Here is a 16097-nt window from a genome sequence, read left to right as displayed (position 1 = left end):
AAGAACAACTGATCTAAAGCATGGTTCTCAACCTTGAATGTGCAGCAGTATCACCTGGGAACCTTGTTCCAGTGTGATTCTGAGTCCTTAAGTCTGGGTGGAGCTGAGGGTCTGTACCTCTCACTAGCTCCAAAGTGGTGCTGAGGCTTCTGAGCCCCAGGCCACACTTTGAGTGGCAGGGAACCCAGCATTGTGTCCATGAGGCCTCCCACTATCCCTTGACAGGTGGGCACATCAGCCTGGGCCAGTGTTGTCCCACTGTCATGGGCTCCATCTCACTGGGCTGCCTTGGGTAGAGAGTGGAGCCACAGCCTCCCCAGACACAGCTGCCCTCTCAGTTTCAGGCAGGTGCCAAGGCTGCCTGCTTTGATGCATCGGCCACAAAGCCATTAGGATCCCTGAAATAGCACTGACAGCTGTCCTGAGGGTGAGGCACAGGTCTTCCAGGTTGGTCTATCTCTTAGCACCTCAGGCTGTCATATAGAGCACCCAGCGAGGTTTCCTCCCCCAGGGGCAGGCAGAGGGGCAGGCAGTTTATTCCCTTGCACATGGGCAGCTCTGTCAGACTTGGCCATAGTTGCAGAGAGAGCACAGGCTGTGGGCTCTCCAGCACTTGGGTTCTCTCCGAGCCCAGCGTGACCGAGTGTTAGGCACTTGGTGCTGCCATTCTTAGTGGCTTATCATTGCAGCACTTGGAAAGAAATTTGGGTAGGAAGAGATGAAAGAGAGCTTTCCAGCTGTGTGCCCATCTGACCTTGCTGTCAGAGAACTGGAAATCCTATTACCACCTCAAGAGCAGGTACTCAGCAAACACTCAGAAATGAAGCCCTCTCTGGTCCCTGGGCTCACAGGTGCCAGCAGACCTCAGGGCTCCATCTCCACCCTGCCTTGTGCCTGTGCCTCCTGCTGTTGCTGACTGCCACCTGGTGACTCTGCTTCTTTATGAACAACTTAGAATTGTCTGGCTTGGATGAAGTACTTGTAATATTCAGTGCAGCTACCATTTAGAGAGTAGATGTATGTGAAATATTTACAGCAGTTCCTGGCACATGGTCAGCTGCCAGCATCATCATGCTTTGGAGTACTAGAAAGTAAAGTCTGAGAAAACTTCATTGTCCTCCTTTGTTCAAGGGCCCTGGCCTGATCAACACGGCCCGCCTCCCTCTGCTCGCCTTCCCGCACACCCGTCACCTAAGGAGTTTGTGTGGTGCTCCTTTAATGACCGTAGTGCTGTGCCCAATGCTGTGTCCACAAATGAGTGTGGCCGCTGGAGAAGTCTGTGGTTTATGTGTTGCACTGCATTAATCACAGTGCACTTATTAAGCACCTAATGCACACTGGGAACCCTGGGATATAAAGGAATGGTGAAATTCTTTAGTATTGTTCTCATACATCAGAGTCTGATGAGGAGGCCAGCTATGACCCATGAGAGAATGCAGATGTCATTAAGTGTTAAATGGGATGGGGGATCTATATGCTATGCCCACCCCCATGAAGCTATTTAAGAAAAAGGGGGGGTGCTGCTTTTTTATGTCTTTAAAATACAGAAAGGCTGGAATAATTTGTAATTTTAGATGTCTTGAAATAACTAACCAAATGCATGTTCACATTGCTGCATGTCCTCACACTCCAAATGTGATCTCTTTGAGTTGCAAAATGGGAGGATATTTGTGTGAAACCTGATCAGCCCCCACGTCTGATTCACACAGGAACACTCTGTTAGAGAATCTTACCCAGATGGCTCAAATAAAATCAAGTATTGGAAGAACATTTATTTTCTTCAACATTCTGAAGAAAGCCAATACAGTGATTTGTTGTCTAATGACTGCTGACCTTGCATTTGCTAAGCATGCATGATAAGGCTCACACATTTATAACATATTTACCTGCCGTGTGGTCTCGGACAGGGAGTGCTATGATCCTGCTACTGCACAGTGAGCAGCGTAAGCCAGTGCCCGGCTAAAAAGAGCAATTGGAAGGTCACAGGAAAGCAGTTCACAAAACATCTAGGCCCTGAGGTATCATGATGGGCCTTTGAGAACAAATAACAAGAAAGCTGAAGCTAACATGCAGGGCAGAGACAACACGTCCCCATAATTCCCCACACTACAGGTCGCAGGTGCACACACCAAGGAAGGCGGGAGAGTTGTACAAGTGTTCTTGGTGGGGGAATGAGAGGGTGCACAGGACCTGGCTGTGTTTGGCACAGAATCTGGGATGTTCTCAGCATTAATCTTCTTCCTGGGACCAGCCTGGACTCAGATGGGGATGCAGCTCACCTGATCATTACCCTTTGCTGGCTTGGAGTGAAAGAAGTGCATGTGCTTCTTAGGCAGCTTTGCCCACGTGCTGCACACCTTCTGGGAGCTCATGTGGGTGCTTCTAGGCCCAGGGGAGCTGCATGGTGAGGAGACAAGGGGGAGGGCCCCTGATCAGCACCCCATGGTGTCCCAAGGACCCTAAGCCACCTTAGGAGTGACAAGGAAGTCCTTCTCTTCTCCCTACAGTAAATGCCCTGAGGATGAAAGTGCTGGAGGTTCACTCCCCTTCAGGAAGGTAGCTGCCTTCTCCCAGGTGGGTCATCTGAGAGCAGAGAGGTGGTGGGAGTACTGGAGGCCATGCCACACCCACCACCCCCTACCACCCCCGACACAGAATAGACCCAACACCTATTGTCCTGTGTTCCAGTATGCTTATGGCCTCCTTTCTTACAGACATTATTTTGTTTCCTTGGATTGTGTGAATTCTGGAACAAAATAACAATTTTCTTTGTTTTCTTTATGACACATACACATATTGAATGAGACACAGGAGCAGAGAGTGGAGTCAAGGTTGGGGGTAATGAAGGGAAGGGAGAAGAAGAGGGGGAATCGAGGGAAGAGAGCATTTTTCTCTCAATATCCCATGCCTGTAACTTAGGTGCTCATGGCACAGTCCCTATACGTGGGTGGAGGGGAGACAGCAGAGGTCAAAGTAAAAGGCCATTAGAATTATTCTTATTCCTAAAGGTCAGTACCAAGGGGCTTGTTCTTCACTAGCAGCCTCGGCTGTGGAAGAGGACCCATCGAGCTGCAGAGCAGAGGCCAGTGATCTTGCACAGAGCCACCTCGCCCTGCTGCAGGTGACCTCATCCCTTGAAGGTGTTTGGCTCTCGGTGCATTTTGATTCCATCACAACAGTACTGAGGGAAGTAGAGCTGTGGTGTGATTTAAATCCATTTGCTCAGTATAAACAAATTGTGTGTCTTGTACACCAGATGGAAAATTCCTGGTGTAGCAGCTTTAGTCGATCTAGATCGTTGTCACATCTGCACATCACTTGGGATGGGTGGACGGTGTTGGGAAATTGATGCTGCATTTGCAGCAACACACATCCCCAACAGTGTCCCCAACACCAGCCTCACTTTCTTCTTTTACTACAGAGGGACAGTAGTCCAAGAACTTAAGAATCACTTGTGAACACAGGCCTTTGTACTGTGTGAAGCCCTGTGCATGAAAATCATCATCATTGTTTCTGTTTCATTAAAAAAATCACTGATAGTCTATGTCCATATCACCCTGAACACCCCCAATCATGTCTGATCTTGGAAGCTAAAAAAATTACTGATAATTATTCAACCTCATTTTCTGATTCTGCCTATTTTGACTGGGTCAGACCAGAGTGGTGGTACGTCTTCTTATCAATAGGCTTTGCAACATGATTTCCTACTAAAAATAAATCTTCACTCTGCATCTGCCATGCTGCAGAAATGCCAATCACATATGGAACATCATAGATAAATGAAAGCTTTGTGTCATTATTTTTGGTACATGTGCATAAAAGGGGGAGCTTATTTTCTCAGTGAACTCATGAAGTTAAAAATAAACCAGCCCTAGTGACCTTCCCTGTGCCCCTGATCTGGGTCCCGTGCGCCACCTGAGTGTGCAGCCTTTGGCACAAGGCACAGCTCTTACTGCCAGCGTGAAAGTCTCCAAGAGAGATCGCATCTTGGCATGACACCCCCAGCATTAGAATGAACTTATATTTCCCCAAGAATTACAAAAATACAATTTCTAAATTAAGGTCACAAAGTTTGAAGCTCTTACGCTTACCTATTTTTGAAATGATGATTTTGTAAAAGTCTCAAATAGATTTTTTTAACTCTAATAACCTGAAAATGTCTAAAGTAATGTTTTTCAAATCTCATTATCCAGCATGAGTGAAAACAGGTTACTTCTTTGAAAGCTGACATGCACTGCAGTCTGACACGAGTGTTGTTGAGCAGTGTTCATGGAAACACAGGTTGCCATGTGAATGCAAGTTCTTGTGTGCGTGTGTATGCACATGTGCTGCACTGGCTCAGCACCTTACCAATCTGCCCATTCCCAAGGACCTTGACTATCCATTAAATCAGCTGTTTATCTTACCTAGGATGTGATTATGTGCTTATAATAACCCCTACTGTTTATCTTGTTGATTACTGAGTTTGTTTGAATGAAGCTCTGTTGTTTCTTTGCAAAGAAACATCCTAATGAGTTGTGGCCCACTGACTTGCTCTCTCCAGATGCCCTCACTGTCCCTGCGTGGCCCATGGCCAAAGGAAGCCTGAGGATGAGAACAAGGCATCTGGGGCAAGGACCTCCCCTGCATTCATATTTGTTCACCCCCAAAGGCTATTGAACTTCAGTTCTGCATGGTTATAGGGAAGGTGATGTCTAAATGAGGGAAATTGATAGGAAAAAACTCAGGCTAAAGAAATGTGACATCGTTTTAAGTTATGAATTTTGAGGGAAGTTTTTCCTTGAAACAGTGGAGTTCTAGGTGACTTGGGAACTGTGATTGGTAGTTGATGCTGTCTCATTTTTATCAGGAGGTGATTTCTTTGTCTAGCAAGTGTTAAGAGTGCCTCTGGTTCATTCATTTGTTTGTTTATGTATTCATCCATTCAGCAATATTTATTGAGTACACACTGTGTGGCAGTACCATGCTGGTCCATGTCCCCTCTCCTCAAGCAGTTAGTCTTCAAGTTTTATATACTTGGCAGGATAGGGGATGACTCACTCTCTAGGCCATTCCTAATTTTAGTTTTTGTAAGATAAATCATTACAGGACACTAGGAAACATCACAACTGACAGCACACTAAGTTCCTTTACTCTCTGTTCTTGCTCAGAGCATGAGAATTCAGCATCTGAGCTCTCTGGTTTCAACCCTTGGCTTATGACAATTCTTTAATTTCTCTTTTTCCATATGTCACAATAGGTCTCTCCCTTTTCTTCCTTGTCTTTTGACAGGTAGACAGAGGTTGTGTGCACACATATTGAGGTGTCTGCTTTAAAGGGCAGGAGACCCTCTGGCACCTTCTAGAAGAAATGATTGGTCACGGTGAGGTCCAGTCTCAACAACCCTGCACTATGGGTCAAGTGCAGAGGTCACATCTGCTGCTGCAGAGGAGAATATACCTATCATGATGCCATAAGCTGGCACAATTTTCAAACAGGGAATTCTTACAGGAACTTTGCAAGCATTGCACATTCCATTTGCCTCAGTAATGTGAAACTTATTTTTCTAAAAAAGGTATCAGCAGATCCTGGTGTGACTCCCTAGAGAATAATAGTTAAGTCACAGTTTATTTTCTTCTTCTTTTTCCCATGAGAAGGAAAAATTGATTAAATATGTAGGGAATATAAGCAGTCTTACATCTATAAAGGGGAACTGGATCAAAGCCATGCCAATATTGAGATGATTAAAATGGGCAAGTGCTGTGGACAAGGTACAGGGGTTCTCGGTGTGTTGTGGGAGTCCCGGCTCATTCTGAAGCGATATCAGTCTTCTCTGGGAAGTGTACTTGAAACTGCTATCTGAAGGATGAGTAGGACTTGATAAAAAGAAAGTGGAGCACGAGCACAGGGAAGAGCATGTTCAGGCAGAGGGAACAGCATCTGCAAAGGCCCTGGCTGGAAGACAATGAAATGTTGTGGGAGACAAGCAAGCAGGTCCAAGGCCCATGTTTATGCTACTTGTGCACAGGGCCTCCAGCTGAAGTTCAGGGTAACTGCTCATCTCATCCATGTGGAGGTTAACCCATATAAATATTGCTGTCCATTCCTTCCCACATTTCTCAACTTCCATCTGAGATCATACCCTCCTTTTTCTAGCATTTGTTTTAGTGTGGGATTGCTAGAGACAAATTGTATCATGTCTTCTTTTCTAAAAATGTCTTTATTTCACCTGTTTTTCTTTCTTTCTCTTTCTTTTTTTTTTTTTACTATTCCACTGAGGTTTTATTTATATCGCTATAAAAGATAGCATTATGGTCTTACAGAATGATTTTTTAAAGTAGCGATCACATAATAAGTTTTTCAAATATCTGCTAGTTTGTTATGTAAAAATACAATCTTACTATGTTTCAATTTACCATTTTTGATTGTTAGCAAGGTTGTATATTATTTTCACATGTTTAAAGATTATTTTTACTTGTTCTATGTGAATTAACTTTTTATGTGTTATTCCTATTTCCATTAAATGAATTAGAAACTTGTAAATAATTTTCTATGTCCCCAAATAATTTATCATTGCCAGAAAATTACCTGTTTCTGATATTTTAAAATTTGTTGATTGATTTGAGAGAGAGAGAAAGAGAAAGGCATAGATATGTTGCCCCACTCGCTTACACATTCATTGGTTGATTTCTGTGTGTGCCCTGACCAGGGACTGAACCTGCAACCCTGGCATATCAGAACAACACTCCAAACAACTGAGCTATGTGACCGGGGACTTATTTCTGATATTTTGCAACAATCATTCTACTACCTGCTAACAAAATATTTTTATGAAACTTATTGAGGTAACAATGTGTAATAAAATTACAAAAGTTTGAGTACAGTTCTATAACATATCACCTGTATATTGTATTGTGTGTTTACCCCCCCAGGTCAAGTCCTCTGTCACCCCTTCACCCCTACCTCTCTGTCCCCTTTCCCTCTGGTAATCACCATACTGCTGTCTGTGTCTATGAGATTTTTTTGTTTAATCTCTTCACCTTTTTTCTCCATACCATAAAGTTAATCTGTTTGAAGTGTAAATTCAGTAGGTTTTAATATATTTACAGAGTTGTGTGACAGAGAACATAATCTAATTTTAGAACACATTCATCTCTCCCCAAAGACACACTGTACTGTGGCCATTAGTCACTTCCTGTCCCCCAGCCGCCCACTCCTCCACCCCAGGCAAACACTGATCTACTTTCTGTCTCTAGGGGTTTACCCATTCTGGATATTTGCATATATGTTAATTATTATATTTGCCTAATGGATTAACTGCTGCCTCTGAGAGGATAGTATCTGTGCCATCACTGTCCTGAAAGTTGGTAGGTACAGAGACCCAGAAGAGATGATGAGGGACAGATGCAGGACCCTGCCAGGGACAGAAGACAGAGGGAGGAACATTGGAAAGGGAGGTGGATGGAGACCAAATGAAAGCTTTCTTTACCTGATCTTCCCTAATTAGGTCCCCTCCTTAAGCTGGCCAGGGGGGAAGTGAGCTAAAAGTGACTGTTGGTCTTTCCACAGCTCTCTTGAGGTTAGATGAGTTGGTATTCAAAAATCTGAAAGTCAGGATACTAATACCTGTTGACCTTGGTTATTATAAATCTAATAAGTATCCAGTCACAGGTATATTTGGATATTCTGTCCCACAAAGCTGCTTTCTTATAATGTTCTGTATCTGGCATATTCTCCTTTGATTAGTTATGTCCATGTTTGCTTCTCTGTGGCATTGCATCTTCATGTTTGGGAGCATTTTTGGTTTACACTCCAGGCTACTGAGGCCCCTGCCCTGCTCTCCGGAGTTGAATGTGCTCTGCAGTGTATTTTGTTTTCTCTGTCATGGATTCTCTTTCTATCTTTCATTTTGGGTTCTGGGGAAGAGTGACAGACCTTCTATAAAGACTGAAAGATGACTGGGCTGGATGTTAATATTCAGACAGCCTTCAAGGGCATAGGTGGGAGACACAGATATTGATCAGCAGGCAAGTTGGAGCTGATAGGAGCCTGCATGCTATGAAGGCCATCATAAACACCATACATTCCTGGAGCTGTTGCATGAATAGTAGATGTAAATCTGGTTATAGGCAGATTAGGTCTTCAGGGGACTTGAAGAGGATGAAAGAGCAGTTGCCAAAGTATGATATCAGGAATGATCTCCAGTCCTAAAGAATATGAGTTCAGTTATTGTTCCATTGTCGGGATGGTGGCATCTGCCTTTCCCACCCACCACCTACCCAAATACACACACCACCACACAGGCTCAAACACATGCATTAAATGGGGTCTGAATGGCTATAAGGGTAGACTCTGTTGTTAGGTGCGTATATGTTAATATTCAAAAAATGGTCATTAGGCTCATCAACACCTTTGAAGTCCAAGGACAACAAGTGTGTTATGTGGCACACCTGTTTGTCCACTCATTCTGCAAATGTGTACTAGGCACCTTGTGTGGCCAGATGTGGAACCCCATACACAGATGGCCAAGGTAGAGCCCTTGCCCCCAAAGTGCTCTCCATAGGTAGAACAGGTTCCCTAAGACCCTAAGGACTCTCTCAATGTTCTTTATTTTTAAAAAATACATTGAAAAGTTTGATCCAATAATTAAATGATAGTTTCAAGATAGCTGTCTGGAATTGGTGCTGAGGAACTTCAGGTAATTTGGCACACAAACACTGGTATTTATATTTGTTTTGATTTGCTTTCAAACAACCCCCCCCCAAAAAAAACCCTCTACATTTATGGATCTGTGATCGTTTGCTATTAAACATCTTAAAAGTTACTTAATTTTAATCATTCACCTTCGGAATCTCAGGTACAGCCACACAGGCTAAAGTGGAATCATCTTTCTCTAGGACATGGTGACTCTGTGTCCAGCAGCCATAGGCACTGGAAGAAGCATTAGACTGGCATGCACAGGTTGGCCTCACTGAAATGCTGTCACTTCTGTGCAAATTTACCTCTGGTTTCATCTCTTTAAAGTTATGTTGCTCTTGTAAAGAAAATATAGTTTCTTTCAATTCTCCCATAGACTGAAAGGGTCATAGTAGGGATTATTTATTTTTTACAACTCAGATATCACTAATATCCTGGAGTACTTCCTCCAAGATATTAGTCTTAATTTGGATTGTAAAACTAGGTCCATTTATAGAACCCAATTGATGACTTTAGTGCTGTTTTCTGTTCTGGTTGCACCCGTGTCGATCATGTCCAGAAGCCCCTCGAGTTTTGTCACCTGTCTTGTTCAAGTGTTGTGCTCAGTACAGTGCTCCAGGCACTGTCCTTGGTGCTGAGAAGAGAGTGGTGAATCTGACAGGCACATAACTCTCCCCACCAAGCACAGTCTTCCAAGGGAGGGGTGTGTTAGGCAGACACCTTACAAACAAGTCCTGTTGGCAGCCTGGGTGAGCATTGTAAAGAAGGGTACAGGGGCTGAGAAAGAACACCACGGGGTTGTGACCATGGCCTGGAGGGTGGTGTGCAATTAGCTGGTCTGCAGGGGGAACATTAAGGCTTTCGTGCATAATTACATGCTCAGAGGTATGTAATCAGGTTATGGATTTTTTTGCATTGTGTAGATAAGCACAATAGATTGAAACCTTTAAAATACCATGTTAACATCTATTCTCATTCCTCACATAAACTTCTGTTGAATTTTTCAAAATAAGCTACAACTAATGATGACATTCTGCCCTAAGCTTGGAAGAAGCCAGTGGTTACATTTACAGTTAGGGTTCAGGGGGAGGGAGTAGGACAACCCCCACAGGGAGCCATCTTTGGGGGAAAGACTTTCCCGGATTCTGTAGGTGCCCAGGTACACACTGGTGAGTGCCATAGACTGCAGAGGATGCTGGAGTCTCAGCACCCCTTTTGAGTTTATTGGAACCCTTAAAGAGGCACCCTCAGGTCCAGATTTAAAAACTAAGTTTTTCTGTACTTAGACTTTAGTTGTCAGAAAAAAATGGGTGGGAGGGTGAGGGCAGAAATGCAGGTGGGGGTAGGCAGCCTGAGTTCACTGAACATTGAGTTTCAGTGAGAAACAAAGGGGTGCTGGGAGATAGGGGGCATTTACCACATGGTCTTTCTTATTATAGTTTTCCTTCCAGCTTTTCCATGAATTTCCTTTGGAGTAGAATGTGTGTTCAGAAGGCAGGTTGTTGGCCCCACAGAGAAGACATCCCACTGCAACCCCAGTGGAGGGGTCCCACCCAGAGTGTCCAAGACAAGGGGACAGTCTTGGACACTCCACAGTCAAGAGGGCCGACTGCCTCCAGGGCCTGGAGTGTTTTCATTTGTTACTTGACAACAGTTTCTCTTGTGGCCCTCAGACTGCAGGGCTTGGGCAAGCTTGGGGCTCATCTGCAAATCCAGGTGTCTTGATCTTTGACAGATCATGGCAGCTCTAACATGAGCTGTTTGCGCAATACACTTTCTTCATGAGACAAATGGACACTCATCTGCTGCCAGCGGCCAGATGTGTATTCATATCTGCATCTGTGCAGATATGTGAGCATGTGCTGAGGCATGGCTGTGGAAACTACCTGCTGTTCTCAGCAAGTGCTCATCTGTGCTGTGTTCTCCATCCCAGGTAGTTAAAGGAGTATTATTTTTTTTGTTGTTTTGTAGATGAGGAAAATGAGGCTCAACAATTGTAAGTAGTAGGCTGGGAACCAAACCCTGGGGCAGCCTGACTTCTAAGTCTCAGTCCCTTTCTTCTGCACCCAATTGCACTCTTGTTAGCGTGAAGGTGTTTAGAACATAAAACATTAACAGGTTTTAAAGCCTCCCATGTGAGGTGAGTTGATTTTTCATGCCCTCATCTATGGAGAGACTTTGGCTTCCATGTGTGAGTCTTTAACAGCCTTTGCATCTAGCCATACTCACTGCATCTAGGACCCATCAGGATAAGCTGACAACAAGCTGAGGACTGGGCCATGTTCAAGGTCTTCCCACCCTCCCACTCACTCCTTAACCCTCTACCTGGTGAGGGTTTATCACCACATCACCCAGCCCAGGAGGAGCAAGTGCAAGCTTCTGGTTTTACTCCACACTTGGTGGGTGGGGCACCCTTCACATCCACCCACAGGGCCAGTGCACATGCTACATACACCTCTATGTTATCAGCACTTCCCAGCAAGGAGCATTTTATTAAAACAGCCTGAGATGACTGGACATTTGGAAGGTAACATCATGGTTTCTCAGGAGTGTTAAGTGACATCATGGCAGCCACAAGCCCCTTCCCTCAGACCCAGATACCCTGTCAGGCCCAATGGATGGTCTTCTGGGACTCTGTCAGCCTTTGAGCCCTGGCCTGACTCCGGACAGGGGCTGCTTGGCAGACAGAGCCATTTCAGTGGGAGATTTGTGTCCTATGAATGTCCCAGCTTCCCTTAAGTCCTTCTGGGGACAGCTCAGGACTGTCCCCTTCACTGGGTCAGCACCTGCAGGATACAGGGACCACACTGGCCTCATCTATCACTGTGTGTCAGGCCTTGAAGGTGCCTGCCCATGCTGGGTGTGCAGTCAACATGAATACAACATGAGTACATGAAACCAGCATAGTACATGTGCCAACCTCTGTGCACCCTGAGGATATAGGGTAGTGCCTCTGCTTTGCTACTTTGGGCCAGTTAGTGAACTTAACTGCTATAACATATGGTCTCAATTCCAAAATGGGAATACTAGGAGTTCTTGGGGATTAAGTGAGATAATTCAGAGGGTATGCTACATGCCAGGGAAGTTATTGCAGTTGTGATTAACCTCAAATTCAAGCAGGAGAGAACTCTGGCACTTGTACTTTTTAGCTCAGGGCAACTGTAGAGGATGATACCCATGTCATAGCTGGTGACTCCTAACCAATCCTGACCATTTCACTCTCTTGTTTCTTATATTTTCCTGCTTTCCCTTCTCTAGCCTCTCCATTCAAATATCATGGTAGCTTCTCCCCTTCCCTTATATTGTCATTGAGCAAAGCAGGATACTATGGGATCAGGGATTCTGATAAGATTGCATTGAATCTGTACATTGCTTTGGGTAGTAAAGACATCTTAACAATAAGTCTTCCAATACGTGAACATGGAATGTCTTTCCATTTATTTGTATCTTTTTTCATTTCTTTCACCAACATTTTAATTTTTTAATATATTTTATTGATTATGCTATTACATTTGTCCCATTTTTCTCTCCCCTTTATTCCCCTCCACCCTGCACACCACTTTCTACCAGCATTTGACCCTCCACACCCCCCTGCCTCCCTTAGTTCATGTCCATGGGTCATACATATAAGTTTTTTGGCTTTTCCATTTCCTATACTGTTCTTAACCTCCTCTGTATATTTTGTACCTACCATCTATGCTTCTTTTTTTTAAATTTAATTGTTGTTCAAGTACAGTTTTCTGTCTTTTACTCCCATCCCATCTATGCTTCTTATTCCCTGTATCTTTCCCTACATTCTCCCCACTCCCCTCCCTGCTGATAACCCTCCATGTGATCTCCCATTTCTGTGAATCTATTCCTGTTTTAGTTGTTTCCTTAGTTTATTTTTTAGGTTGATAGTTGTGAATTTATTGTCATTTTACTGTTTACATTTTTTATCTTCTTTTTTCTAGATAAGAAACATTAACATTTAACATTTCATATAATAAGCACTTGGTGATGATGAACTCCTTTAACTGACCTTCTCTGGGAAGCACTTTATCTTCCCTTCCATTCTAAATGACAGCTTTGATGGGTAGAGTGATCTTGGATGTAGGTCCTTGTCGTTCATGACTTTGAATACTTCTTTCCAGCCCCTTCTTGCCTGTAAGGTTTCTTTTGAGAAGTCAGCTTCTAGTCTTATGGGAACTCCTTTGTAGGTAAGTTTCTTCTTTTCTCTTGCTGCTTTTAAGATCCTCTCCTGATTTTTAATCTTAGGTAATGTAATTATGAAGTGGCTTGGTATGTGCTTCCTTCGATATAACTTCTTTGGGACCCTGAGCTTCCTGGATTTCCTGGAAGTCTATTTCCTTTGCCAGATTAGGGAAGTTCTTCTTCATGGTTTTTCAAATAAGTTTTTAATTTCTTACTCTTCCTTCTGGCACCCATATGATTCAGATGTTGGAATGTTTAAAGTTGTCTGGGAGGTTCTAAAGCCTCTCCTCATTTTTTTCAATTCTTGTTTCTTCATTGTGTTCTGGTCGAATGTTTATTTCTTCCTTCTTCTCCAAACTGTTGATATAAGTCCTGGTTTCCTTCCTGTCACTGTTGGTTCTCTGCACATTTTTGTTTATTTCACTTTTCATAGCCTTCACTTTTTTCTCTATTTTGGAACCATATTCAACCAATTCTGTGAGCATCTTAATTACCAGTGTTTTGAATTGTGCATCTGATAGGTTGGCTATCTCTTCATCCTTTAGTTCTATTTTTTCTGAAGCTTTGATCTGTCCTTTCATTTGGGCCATATAATTTTGTCTCAGTGTTTCTGGTATGTTGTAAGGGCCAGAGTTTTCGGTATTCACCAGGGCAGGGCAACCCACGACACGGCGTCGTGGCACTATATGTAAGGGAGGGGTCTGAGAGGGAACAGTGCCACTTGCTCAGCTCTCCCTCAGCTTTCAGTCATTTCCTCCACTACCCACAAGCAAATTGGGCCCTCCTGGTGCTGATTCCCAGGTGGGTAGGTTTGTATGTTCTAGAACCCTGTGGGTCTCTCTCCTGTGAGGCTGGGCATTTCTCTCGCCACCACAACCCTCATAGGTTTTTTCAGAGGTTTTGAGACTTTATTTCCCTGTGCTGGAACTTTGGTTTGCTCAGTCTGTCTTGCTCCCCAGTTGTCCCTCCCAGTTTATCCACACGCAAATATGGGACTGCCCGGTCTGCCAGCCACTGTTTCACCACAAGAACTTTCTGCCCCAGCTGCCCATTTCCACACCTCCTACTGGTCTGGAAGAATGTTTTTTCTTTAACTCCTTGGTTGTTGGACTTCCATATAGTTTGATTTTCTGGCAGTTCTGGTTATTTTTTTGTTTTTAAATGTGTTGTTGTCCCTCTTTTGGTTGTGCGAGGAAGCAAACTGTATGTACCTACGCCTCCATCTTGGCCAGAAGTCCCATTTTATACTTTTTAGTATACAGATCTTTCTTTGGTTATGTTTATCCCTAAATATTTTATTCTTTTTGGTGCCATTGTAAGCAGAATTGTTTTCTTACATTCCTTTTCAGATTGTTCATTGTTAGTATATAGAAACATAACTGATTTTTTGTATGTTCATTGTGTCTTGCAACTTTGCTGAATTCATTTTATTTATTCTAACAGTTTTTGTGAGGGGGAATCTTTAGGACTTTCTACATATATAAGATCATATTATCTGTGAACAGAGGTAACTTTACTTCTTTTTTAGTATGGATGTCTTTTATTTATTTGTCTTGACTGATTGCTCTCACTGTGTTGAGTAACAGTGGTGAGAGTGAGCACCCTTGTGTTGTTCCTGATCTTAGAGGAAAAGGTTTCAGTTTTTCACTGTTGAGTATAACATTAGCTGTGAGCTTTTAGTACATGGCCTTTACTATGGGTTTTTTTCAGTGTTTTTATCATGAAAGGGTATTGAATTTGGTCAGAGGGTTTTCTGCATCAGTTGAGGTGATTATGTGGGGTTTCCCCCCTTCATTCTGTTGACCAGACATTTTTATGAAGCCAAATTGTATCAGACTCAAGAAGCAAAACTGATAAAAATTTTTCCCCTTTTGAGAAATTAGCTGGTGAGGAGATGGATATTTTGACTTAAATGTTAAAGGAGACCCAAAGACTGAGTCTGGCACAGACCTGTGACTTCATTCCTCTGTTAAATATTTCCTTTTTATTTCTCCTATCATTTCCCATTAAGTGCTGTGCTCAAGTGGTAAACATTAGTTGGTTAATTAAATATTTGAGCCCTCCTTTTAAGTGTGAGGATTCATAGTAACTGCCAGTAAGAAATAGTTTTCCAAATAAATGGTGAGTTGGTTTGTGTGGGGCGGAGTGCATCAATTTACCTTCAATCCTCATTGGAGGATATGTTTGTTGATTTTGGAGAGAGGGAAGGGAAGAAGAGAGAGAGACAGAAAGAGAGGGATGGAGAGGGAGGGAGAGAGAGATACGTTGATTGGTTGCTTCCTGTATGCACCCCAACCAGGGATCAAACCTGTAACCTTTTGTTATACGGGACAATGCTCCAACCAATTGAGTCACCTGGCTAGGGCTAGACTGCACCATTTAAAGATTTTATTTATCTATTTTTAGAGAGAAGGGAAGGGAAGAAGAAAGAGAGGGAAAGAAACATCAGTGTGTGGTTGCCTCTCACGTGCCCACTACTGGGGATCTGGCCTGCAACCCAGGCATGTGCCCTGACCGGGAATCGAACTGGTGACCCTTTTGTTCCCAGCCCACACTCAATCTACTGAAGTACACCAGCCAGGCCAAGAGTGCACCATTTAAAAGTCAGCTCTGAAAGGCAGGACCACAGTTCAATATTCTGTAGCAAGAATATTGACCATTAATCATTCATTTGATTTCCATGAAGAGTCAGAGATGTCTTATTTAGGAAGAAGTACATATGGATGAAATGATAATAGTATCTGGAATAATTTGCTTTTAAATAACCTACTGAGAGTTGGAGCAGGAGAAGGGGTAAAAATGGAACTACAGTGACCATATAGTAAGCTCATTATATATTCTCTATAATTTTATATCTGTTTGAAACTTTTCATAATGAAAAGTTCAAAAAAGAAACTCAATATAAATTGACAGTGTGGCTTTATAGCAAAATATTATATAGCCATTACAATAACACCTAGGAAAAAAAGAATTAGTAAGAAAATCAGGAAGTCAGTCTTCCTAATATGGTATGTGTGTGCATATACACATAAATATTTGCATAGAAAAATATGGGAAGGAAATACATTAAAACATTAACTGCGATTATTCTTGGTTGGTAGGACTATGGATGGTTTCCATTCACCATATCTTCCAAATTTTTTATAGTGAATAAGAGAAAAACATAACTTCTGAAAACCCCCTTTTTTTTAGAGAGAGAGAAAGGAACCAGATCTGAATTATGTAAA

The 16097-nt window shown here is 43.0% G+C and overlaps 1 protein-coding gene across 2 annotated transcripts in view; it reads left to right on the top strand.

Annotated features, from left to right (window-relative positions):
* Positions 1 to 16097, top strand: part of CRACDL (CRACD like) — a 116031-nt gene that overhangs the window by 61940 nt on the left and 37994 nt on the right. The window lies entirely within an intron of this gene.

This window comes from Artibeus jamaicensis, unplaced genomic scaffold (assembly GCF_021234435.1).
Source record: "Artibeus jamaicensis isolate MK-2021 breed Jamaican fruit bat unplaced genomic scaffold, CSHL_Jam_final contig_384, whole genome shotgun sequence".
Taxonomy (NCBI): Eukaryota; Metazoa; Chordata; class Mammalia; order Chiroptera; family Phyllostomidae; genus Artibeus; species Artibeus jamaicensis.
The sequence above is the reverse complement of the archived record's forward strand: the minus strand, read 5'-3'. Positions and strand labels throughout refer to the sequence as shown.